The sequence below is a fragment of the Zootoca vivipara genome, chromosome 8 (assembly GCF_965207765.1).
Source record: "Zootoca vivipara chromosome 8, rZooViv2.hap1.1, whole genome shotgun sequence".
Lineage (NCBI taxonomy): Eukaryota > Metazoa > Chordata > Lepidosauria > Squamata > Lacertidae > Zootoca > Zootoca vivipara.
Genome location: NC_142591.1, coordinates 73,288,134 through 73,298,424, shown reverse-complemented (window position 1 = coordinate 73,298,424; position 10,291 = coordinate 73,288,134). Strand labels below are relative to the sequence as shown.

At 44.3% G+C, this 10,291-nt stretch overlaps 1 long non-coding RNA gene across 3 annotated transcripts in view; it reads left to right on the top strand.

Moving 5' to 3' along the window:
- The window catches only part of LOC132592535 (uncharacterized), a 37,731-nt gene that overhangs the window by 5,998 nt on the left and 21,442 nt on the right, over positions 1-10,291 (top strand). For 2 of the 3 annotated variants that reach the window (XR_015951590.1, XR_015951589.1), the window contains exon 2: positions 10,183-10,290. This is a non-coding gene — a long non-coding RNA (uncharacterized LOC132592535). Of the gene's footprint in view, positions 1-9,086; positions 9,258-10,182; position 10,291 lie in introns of all 3 variants that reach the window. The other variant, XR_009557987.2, reaches the window with a different exon arrangement.

Sequence of the window (10,291 nt, the reverse complement as noted above, 5' to 3'; positions counted from 1 at the left end):
CGGTCCTGTATACCTTTGAAGGTGACTCGGAAACTACAACTAATCCGGAATGCGGCAGCTAGACTGGTGACTGGGAGCGGCTGCCGAGACCACATAACACCGGTCTTGAAAGATCTACATTGGCTCCCAGTACGTTTCCGAGCACAATTTAAAGTGTTGGTGCTGACCTTTAAAGCCCTAAATGGCCTCAGTCCAGTATACCTGAAGGAGCGTCTCCACCTCCATCATTCTGCCCGGACACTGAGGTCCAGCACCGAGGGCCTTCTGGCGGTTCCCTCGTTGCAAGAAGCCAAGTTGCAGGGAACTAGGCAGAGGGCCTTCTCGGTGGTGGCGCCTGCCCTATGGAACACCCTCCCAACAGATGTCATAGAGGAAAACAACTACCAGACTTTTAGAAGACATCTGAAGGCAGCCCTGTTCAGGGAGGCTTTTAATGTTTAAAAGATTACTGTGTTTTATTTTTCTGTTGGAAGCCGCCCAGAGTGGCTGGGGAAACCCAGCCAGATGGGTGGGGTATAAATAATATTATTATTATTATTATTATTATTATTATTATTATTATTATTATACCTGAAGGAGCCTCTCCACCCCCATCGTTCTACCCGGACACTGAGGTCCAGCACCGAGGGCCTTCTGGCGGTTCCCTCGCTACAAAAAGCCAAGTTACAGGGAACCAGGCAGAGGGCCTTCTCGGTAGTGGCGCCCTCCCTGTGGAATGCCCTCCCACCAGAGGTCAAAGAGAACAACAATTATCAGACCTTTAGAAGGCATCTTAAGGCATGTTTGATGGATTTCTGTATCTTAATATTTTGTTGGAAGCCGCCCAGAGTGGCTGGGGGAACCCAGCCAGATGGGCGGGGTATAAATAATATATTATTATTATTATTATTATTATTATTATTATTATTCAGGCTCTGTTGATGAAGCAGGATGCATCCCTACCCATGACCACCAGTTCTTACATGCAACTCTTGCGGTCTTTGCATTAGGTAAAAAGGTAAAGGTAAAGGACCCCCTGGATGGCAAAGTCCAGTCAAAGGCGACTATGAGGTTGCGGCTCTCATCTTGTTTTCAGGCCGAGGGAGCTGGTGTTTGTCCACAGAAAGCTTCCCAGGTCATGTGGCCGGCATGACTCAACCGCTTCTGGCACAACAGGACACCGTGACAGAAACCAGAGCGCACGGAAATGCCATTTACCTTCCCACTGCAACAGTACCTATTTATCTACTTGCACTGGTATGCTTTTGAACGGCTAGATTGCTGGGACAGAGCAATGGGAGCTCACCCTGTAATGCGGATTCAAACTGCTGACCTTCTGATCGGCTAAGCCCAAGGGCCTCAGTGGTTTAGACCACAGTGCCACCTGTGTCCCACTGTCTTTGCATTAGAGCAGCAAGAAAGGGACACTGTGGACCTTCAGATATTGTCGGATTGCAACATCCATCATCCCTGATCATTGGATAGGGAATCCACTGGAGTCCCACCAATTTTTTATTTTTTTGAATAATGTTTATTTATTTTTTCCTTCACCAAACCTGAACAGTTTTTCTTCGTGCTTATATACATATACATACATATACATTTGTTTGTTACATTTTTCATACCATATTTCAAGTCCTCCTTTTCCCAAAAGAAAAAGGGAAAGGGAAAAAACCACAGATAAAAAAATAAAGAAATAAAAGAAAAATACAAAAAGGGAAAAAAAGAATTTTGTCTTTGGGCTTCCTGTTATCTCCATCAGCATGCTCTCCTCTCTTTTGTCGCAGAGTGTATGTTCAATCCATACTATCTCTGTTTTTACATATCGTTTCACACTCCTATTGCTTTAAAGAACCTGATTTCTACAAATCCAAGCAAATTTTCTTCCCTTTTTACTCAAACGCTATCATAGAAATTTTGTTCTCAGTATATTTTCTAACATATTTCTTGTACCTATCCCATTTTTTTTAAATTTTTTCTTCTTTAGCCTTTCCTCTCAGACTGTTTGTTAGCTGTCCCATTTCGGCAAACTCTTGGAGTTTATTTTGCCAATCTATAATTTTTGGAGCTTCTCTTTCTTTCCATCCTTTGGCAATAACAATACGAGCCGCTGCTAATGAATATAGAAGGAGTTCTTTTACCTGTATGGGAATATCTTTTTGAAAGGTGATACTTAGTAAAAAATATCTGGTCTTTTTGGAATATTCCTACCTATAATTTTTTTGGATCTCATCATGATTTTTATCCCAAAATTTCTTAATATTCTCACAGGTCCACCACATATGAAACAGGTTCCCATCGTTTTCCCCACACCTCCAGCAGACATTTGCGATGTTCTTATATATTTTAGATAGTTTGGAAGGTGTGAGGTACCACCTGTGGTTCATCTTTAGCATGTTTTCTCTTATATTATAGCTCGAAGTAAATTTCATCAATTTCTGAAGGCTTCCCATGCCTGCATCTTTTGATTTCTACAATCCTGAAATGCATCACACCGTTTGTTTTTTCTGTATTGCTTGTTTTCCCCATTTTTAAAAAAAATTATTGCTGGTAAATCCTTTTTTTAAAAAAAAACCACCCAGCCTGTGTTTGCACTTCCTCCAGCCTTATAAAAAGGCAGGTGGAGCAGCCATGAGGAGCCACTCCATAAATGCAATGACAGCCATTTGCTCCAGTCACCTAAGATTGTAAGCCATTTTCAGCAGATTGCAAAAGCATTATATAGACATGTACCAACGTTTTAATATTGCTGTGAGGCTGGGGGTTGGGGCAGTAAGGGTCAATGGAGCTACAGACAGCTCTAACAGCCCTAGCATAGTTGCCAAATATCTTCCTTTTCTTAAGGAAATCAGCTGGTGGTTTTCTGTGGATTGGGAATAACTGAAATCCGGATACCTTTCTCTGGGTGGATCTATACAACGGGGGGGGGCACTATGAATAAGTCAGAAATAAAATTGTTATAACAAAAGAAAAAAAATGCTTTGGAAAATCGCAGAGGGTTTTATTTTTTACTCTCCAGCACCACCTGGTGTTGCATGTTTATAACGCATTCAAAAGTTGGTTTTTGACTAATATAGCTGAGTCATCTCTCTTTTCTTTCCATCCTTTGCTAAGGATGATGTATAATCTAGAGCAGGCATCCCCAAACTGTGGCCCTCCAGATGTTTTGGCCTACAACTCCCATGATCCCTAGCTAACAGGACCAGTGGTCGGGGGAAGATGGGAATTGTAGTCCAAAACATCTGGAGGGCCGAAGTTTGGGGATGCCGGATCTAGAGCAATGTTTCCCAAACTTGGGTCTCCAGCTGCTTGTTTGGACTACAATTCCCATCATCCCTGACCACTGGTCTTGCTAGCTAGGGATGATGGGGGTTGTAAAAACAACAACAGCTAGATACTCAAGTTCGGGAAACGCTGCTCTAGAGGCACTCCCAGGTTTTCACTATTTTCAGGCAAGATTCAACCACATAGCAGCAAATTAAGGTTGTCCAATTATAGTTGACTGGGAACTCATGCACAACAAATCTGCTTTATCCAAAAGATTGGTCTATTTGTGGCAGGAAAATGCACTGGAGAGTGGGGAATAATGCTTGCTTTGATATGGACTGGACTGGTTGGCATCTATCTGCCTTGGGAGACAATGGAGGAGTGTGCCTTTAGAGGTGAAGTCAAAGTGTTGAAGAGTTACAGCGCCTGCTGTGGCTGTAGAGACCAATGTGGGAGAGACATGTTTTGTTGCAGCTGGGGCAGGTGAAGGCATCCGGTTGTGCTGATACAGGTATACCATGGCATTTCTTCTTTCTGCGATCCTCCCAGCGGTCATTCCTTCTCTGGTCACTGCTACACAACCTGTCTCCAGGCGCCGAAGAATCTCCCCCACAAACAAATCGGAATGAATGCTCAATAAACAGGTTATCCGGAAGCACCGTGGGTTGTGCTTGTGATTGCAATTTGAGAGAGAGCGACAAAGGCACAGAAAGCTGAGTTTGGGCTGTGTGGGGATCTTAGAGCGTTGACTATCTCTCTGGAGATCTGATGTGGGGGCTGTGGACTTTGAAGTGTTCAAGCTGGTGCCTCTGTTGCATAGGCTGTACACAACCTACCGTATATATTTGCATATGTATGTTGTGCGGATGCCTGATTATCATCTTCCAAAGGAACTACTCTATTCGAAACTTAAAAATGGAAAGCGTAATGCTGGTGGCAAAAACAAAAGAGGTTCAAAGACTCTCTCAAGGCAAATCTTTAAAAATGTAGTATAAACACTGACAACTGGGAAACCCTGGCCTGCAAGCGCTCCAGTTGGAGAACAGCCTTTACCAAAGGTGTCATGGGCTTTGAAGAGGCTTGAACTCAGGACGAAAGGGAGAAATGAGCTAAGAGGAAGGCACGCTTGGCAAATCCACACCATAGAATCATAGAGTTGGAAGAGACCACAAGGGCCATCCAGTCCAACCCCCTGCCAAGCAGGAAACACCATCAAAGCATTCTTGACATATGTCTGTCAAGCCTCTGCTTAAAGACCTCCAAAGAAGGAGACTCCACCACACTTCTTGGCAGCAAATTCCACTGTCGAACAGCTCTTACTGTCAGGAAGTTCTTCCTAATCTTTAGGTGGAATCTTCTTTCTTGTAGCTGGAATCCATTGCTCCGTGTCCGCTTCTCTGGAGCAGCAGAAAACAACCTTTCACCCTCTTCTATATGACATCCTTTTATATATTTGAACATGGCTATCATATCACCCCTAACCCTTCTCTTCTCCAGGCTAAACATACCCAGTTCCCTAAGCCGTTCCTCATAAGGCATCGTTTTCAGGCCTTTGACCATTTTGGTTGCCCTCCTCTGGACACATTCCAGCTTGTCAGTATCCTTCTTGAACTGTGGTGCCCAGAACTGGACACAGTACTCCAGGTGAGGTCTGACCAGAGCAGAATACAGTGATCAACTCCCGTCTGGAAACCTATGTCCCCATTGTGGAAGAACATGTGGGCGCAGAATTGGCCTCCACAGTCACTTATGGACTCACTGTTAAAACCGTGTTTATGGGAGACAATCTTACTCAGCTACAAGTGATTGCCAAAGAAGAAGAAAAAGAAGATATATTTGCAAGCATTAAAAAACACCAACAAGCCTCCAGTAATAATACTAATAATAATAATTAATAATTTTATTTATATTCCGCCCAGCCACTCTGGGCGGAATCTAGCAAAATATTAAAATACAATAATTCATCAAATATTTAAAGCTTCCCTAAACAGGGCTACCTTAGTTCAGATGTCTTCTAAAAGTCAGATAGTTGTTTATTTCTTTGACATCTGGTGAGATGACATTCCACAGGGCGGGTGCCACTGTCTTCTAATGGATGCCACACCTGAGTAGGTTCTGTGTCCTTGGAACTTCTTGCTACTCAGAGAGCTGGAATGAGTGTGTGTCTCTCTCTCTCTCTATCTGTGTCTGCTAAATGAATGCATATACTCTGCCTAGCCACATTCAACAAAATGAAGGGAAATGGGATTAATTTGAAAGGCTTGGGCTATTTTTCTCATTAAATGGAATGAATCAGACTCGTGGAAGATAATCAGAGGCCTGTTCTCCAATCCTGTTTGCAGCGCTCTGCTAGGTTTTAGGAACCTCCGACAGGATTTCTCATTTTTGTACCCAGTATACACATGCACACCCTAGTAGGTGTGGCTATAATAAGCGCCTGTGACTGTGTATCAAGTTTCAATATCCTTTAAAAAAAACCCTCTTTATTCATCTTACTCGTGTTGTGCCAAACCAGCACACCACATTCTGGTTGGACTGCATAGTTGCAACTATCTATGGAGTCATGTTGCAATTTGCAAGCATGAAAGAGGTGCTTGGTAGTAATAAAAATGATACAGCATAGGTCTGATCCTGAACTGGGGTAGGAATTACCCTGATGTAGAAACTCTGGTTTCTGGTGGTGTAGAAGGGTTTCAGAGATGAGCAACCAACAACGAAATTGTGTCAACGCCTGAAAAAGGATTTAAAGGAGCTTGCTCCAGACTAGATGAGTCTTTTCTTATGTTTTTTTTTTTTAGCAGAGGCTGTAAAATACGCTTATGTGTAGATAAAGGCAACCTTTTGGAGCATCATTAAAGGAGAATAGGATGGGGCATGATCGTCTGGAATGCACTACTGCAAAAGCACCACTCAGAATGCATCCAGACATTGCGATTATTGCGTTTGTTTTCCTGGTTAGAGTGCTGCCGCTTCTTTCCTGGTTTCTATCATTCTGTTTACACAGCAGTGCCTGCTGCTTCTTGATCAATATGCCACCATGTTGCCTTAAAATTCATTCCAAGTGAAAATCCATCCCACCCCACCGGGTGGGCTTGGTGTGATGCAACAGAGGGCATCAATCTCCACCGCCTCCATGAATCACCCACGAAAGTGACGGGAAATATCTGTATGTTGGAATACCACCCCAAATTTCGTCGCATGGCGGGGTCCCCAAAAGCAGTGGGAAAACTACAGCACAAAACTCCCACGGTTTTCTGGGTTAACCAAGTTGCAGGCTCCCCCCCACCTTTCCCCTTAATATGCATTTGAGCACTAAACTTCACTAGGCTTTGTGCTGTGTGAAAAATCACATTGAACACAGAAGTTAGGGAAGGAGAAATTGTCCTGAAAACGGAATTGAGTGCTGCCTCAATGCACAGCTACGGTGTTTCCTATGTGTTGGTTGCATTGATCATTCCCAGTTTATTGAGAACAACAACAGCAAAAGGGTTGCTCCAATGGAATTTAAATTCATCTTTGCACATTTTCAGCAATAATGCTTGCTGGATCATGTCCTTCTATGAAGGAAGGCAAGGGAGGAATGTCATTAGACAGGTTTCCCTTGAAGGTGGCAGCTGTTCTGTGGTCCTCTGCTAGCACACGGCAGCTGCAAGTCATTTTCAAGCGGGCACTTCATCCAGGAACACACCTGCTTTGGGCATTCAGACCATAGTCCCATGCAGATGGTGTGTTCCAGAGAAACTGGTCCTCCGTGCTTCTATTCGTGGCTGCTTAATTTCAGTTTTGTGCTCCTGAAATTCAGCAGGGCTGGAGTTCTGCAGCAGCGAAGCGGCACAGCCACAACTCAGTCCCTGCCAGATTTTGCTTTCGTCAAAGATAGCCATCTCATCAATGTCAAAATTTAATGGCGACCCAGTACCCTGTCGAGATTTTGCAGACACCTAAATTGAATAAAGGGCTGTAACTTCTCTTCCTTGTGCATACGAAGTGCACCGTTTCGTTTAACCCAGGTGTAAGGAAGCTTTGGCTCTTTTAGATGATGCTGAAGTACAACATCCATCAGTCCATGTTGAAGTCCACACACACACACACACCCCTGGAAAAAATGACTTTTCGCAATGCACATTGAAGGCATGGAGACCCTGATCTGGACTGGGACTGCAGTGGGATCGACGGAGTGGAGAGCAAAGTTTCAAAGCTTCCAGAATTTCTTGGGAGAAATCATGACTGTATCATAGTTCTTTAAAAGCATAGTGGATATGCGGGTGGTGCTGTGGTCTAAACCACTCAGCCTCCTGGGCTTGCCGATCGGAAGCTTGGCGTTCGAATCCCTGTGACGGGGTGAGCTCTGTCTGTTGCTCTGTCCCACCTTCTGCCAACCTAGCAGTTTGAAAGCAGGCCAGTGCAAGTAGATAAATAGGTACAGCTGCGGCGGGAAGGTAAGCGGCGTTTCCATTCACTCTGGTTTCCGTCACAGTGTTCCGTTGCACCAGAAGCTGTTTAGTCATGCTGGCCACAGGACCCGGAAAGCTGTCTGTGGACAAATGCCAGCTCCCTTGGCCTGAAAGTGAGATGAGCGCCGCAACCCCATTTGACTGGACTTCACCATCCAGGGTCCTTTACCTTTACCTTTTTAAACCTTTTGTTATATATGCATGCCATATGAACTACAGCAGGAATGACTTCTACACAATGGACACGATCCTGCTCAATTAAACACTTTTTAAAGCTATTGGTTTCAGTTGGAGAGTTCTTAATTCAGCCTGTGTTTAACCTTCCGGTCAAAATAACTGTGGCTGTATAGGACTGGATTGTTTGGCACTGGGATGTCAAATGTACACTTAAATTTAAACACAGGCTTAAGTGCTGAATAACCCCTTAAGAATGGACATGCCTTTGTACAGACCTGTATGTCTTCCATTATAGTATTTGTTAAGGGTTTCTCTGTCGATCACTTCATTGTTCCTTCTTGGTAAACAAGACTCTACAAGTCGTTCCAAGATTCCACCCTTCTAATGAAAATCAAGAGAGTAAAACACAGGCTGTGAAATTGCATGGTGCAACATCGCAGTGGGGAAATATTTTGGGGATGGCTAAGGGTGTGGCAGGAAGGCAGGCAAGGCGCAGCAACAACATTTGAGGGAAAAATGCATTTGCTCTGCCCTGGAGTTCTCACATACCACACAAATCTAACATCAATATAGATCAATATAATCATCACTGAACTGAAAGACTTCTTGGCTATATTTCGAGAGCCCATTCACTCACAGCTGTATCTGCTGTTTGTGAATGACTGTATTTCATTGATATGCACCACCAGAGTGGTGCATGCTCTAGTTATCTCTCACTTGGACTACTGCAATGCGCTCTACGTGGGACTACCTTTGAAGGTGACCCGGAAACTACAATTAATCCAGATTGCAGCAATTAATTACAATTAATCCAGATCCCAGACTGGTGACTGGGAGCAGCCGCCAAGACCACATAACACCGGTCTTGAAAGACCTCCAGTGCCGAGGGCCTTCTGGCGGTTCCCTCACTATGAGAAGCCAAGTTACAGGGAACTAGGCAGAGGGCCTTCTTGGTAGTGGCACCCGCCCTGTGGAACGCCCTCCCACCAGATGTCAAAGAGAAAAACAAGTTCCAGACCTGTGAAAGTAGCCCAAGGCTGAAATCTTATGCACAACTTACAAAAGGAGCTCTCAGATTTTCTGCTGAGCAAACATGCTTCAGATCCAGTTGCAATAGGCATGGACAACTCAGTATCCAAAGATGACGTATTAATTTCTCTCCCTCTTGTGTTTTCTTGGTGCATCATAATGGGGTCCTTCTGATTAAAGGACAACTAGACTTGGAAGGTACTTGGTCCTTTGCTATTTTGCCACTTTTGCAAGCCATGGGGCCGTTCCTGTCTTCTCTTCCATCATCTCTACCGCCAGTGGTGCTAATTTGGCAGACAGATGCCCGCTACTACCGTAGTCAACACCCATCCCAGGAAGCTCGTGACTCAGGTGATATCTCCTGAACTAACCTGTGAATCAAGTTTCTCTGCTCATTTAAAATCACCATTGCTGTGATTCATTAACTAGCTCTTGGCAAAAGTCCCTAAGAAGAACAGGAAATTAATAACCCATTCCCCACCCACGAGGGTTGGAATTAAGGATGGATGAATCTGTCAATCTTGGTTTCTCTCAGTTCCTCATTTTTCCAATCTTAAATTCAATTCTCCGCATTTCCACATCTTTCTGCAATTCTTTTTTTAAGTCCCTGCGAAAATTGATCAGGGTTTTATCATGATTTTTGCCAAATATGCCAAGCAATTTCCCCTAACACATTTTTGTGTGTTATTTTCACCAGTATATAGATACATGTATGCACACTTTTTATGGCAGTATATGCATTTTTGTAAAGGACCAGGTGGCGCTGTGGGTTAAACCACAGAGTCTAGGGCTTGCTGATCAGAAGGTCGGTGGTTCGAATCCCTGCAACGGGGTGAGCTCCCGTTGCTCGGTCCCAGCTCCTGCCCACCTAGCAGTTCGAAAGCACATCAAAGTGCAAGTAGATAAATAGGACCGCTCCAGCGGGAAGGTAAACGGCATTTCCGCGTGCTGCTCTGGTTCGCTAGAAGCAGCTTTGTCATGCTGGCCACATGACCCGGAAGCTGTCTGCGGACAAACACTGGCTCCCTCGGCCTATAGAGTGAGATGAGCGCCACAACCCCAGAGTCGGACACGACTGGACCTGATGGTCAGGGGCTCCTTTACCTTTTTATGCATTTTTGTACACATCGCTTGGTTGGAGAACTGTACCACAAGATTCAGAGAAGTGTGAATTCCGGGCAGGTTTCAGTTTTGCAAACATATTGTTTTGCAAAATGTGAACTATGTTGGTTTGCCTTGAAATGTGAACTGAATAAAATTTCTCCTCCATCTCTAGTTGGAACAGGGAGACGAGTGGGAGCTGGGTTCCTGTTTATTAGGTGATTGTATGAAGAAGACCCAAGACCACCCAGTGGGATTACTACGGAGAACTACTTATCATGCAG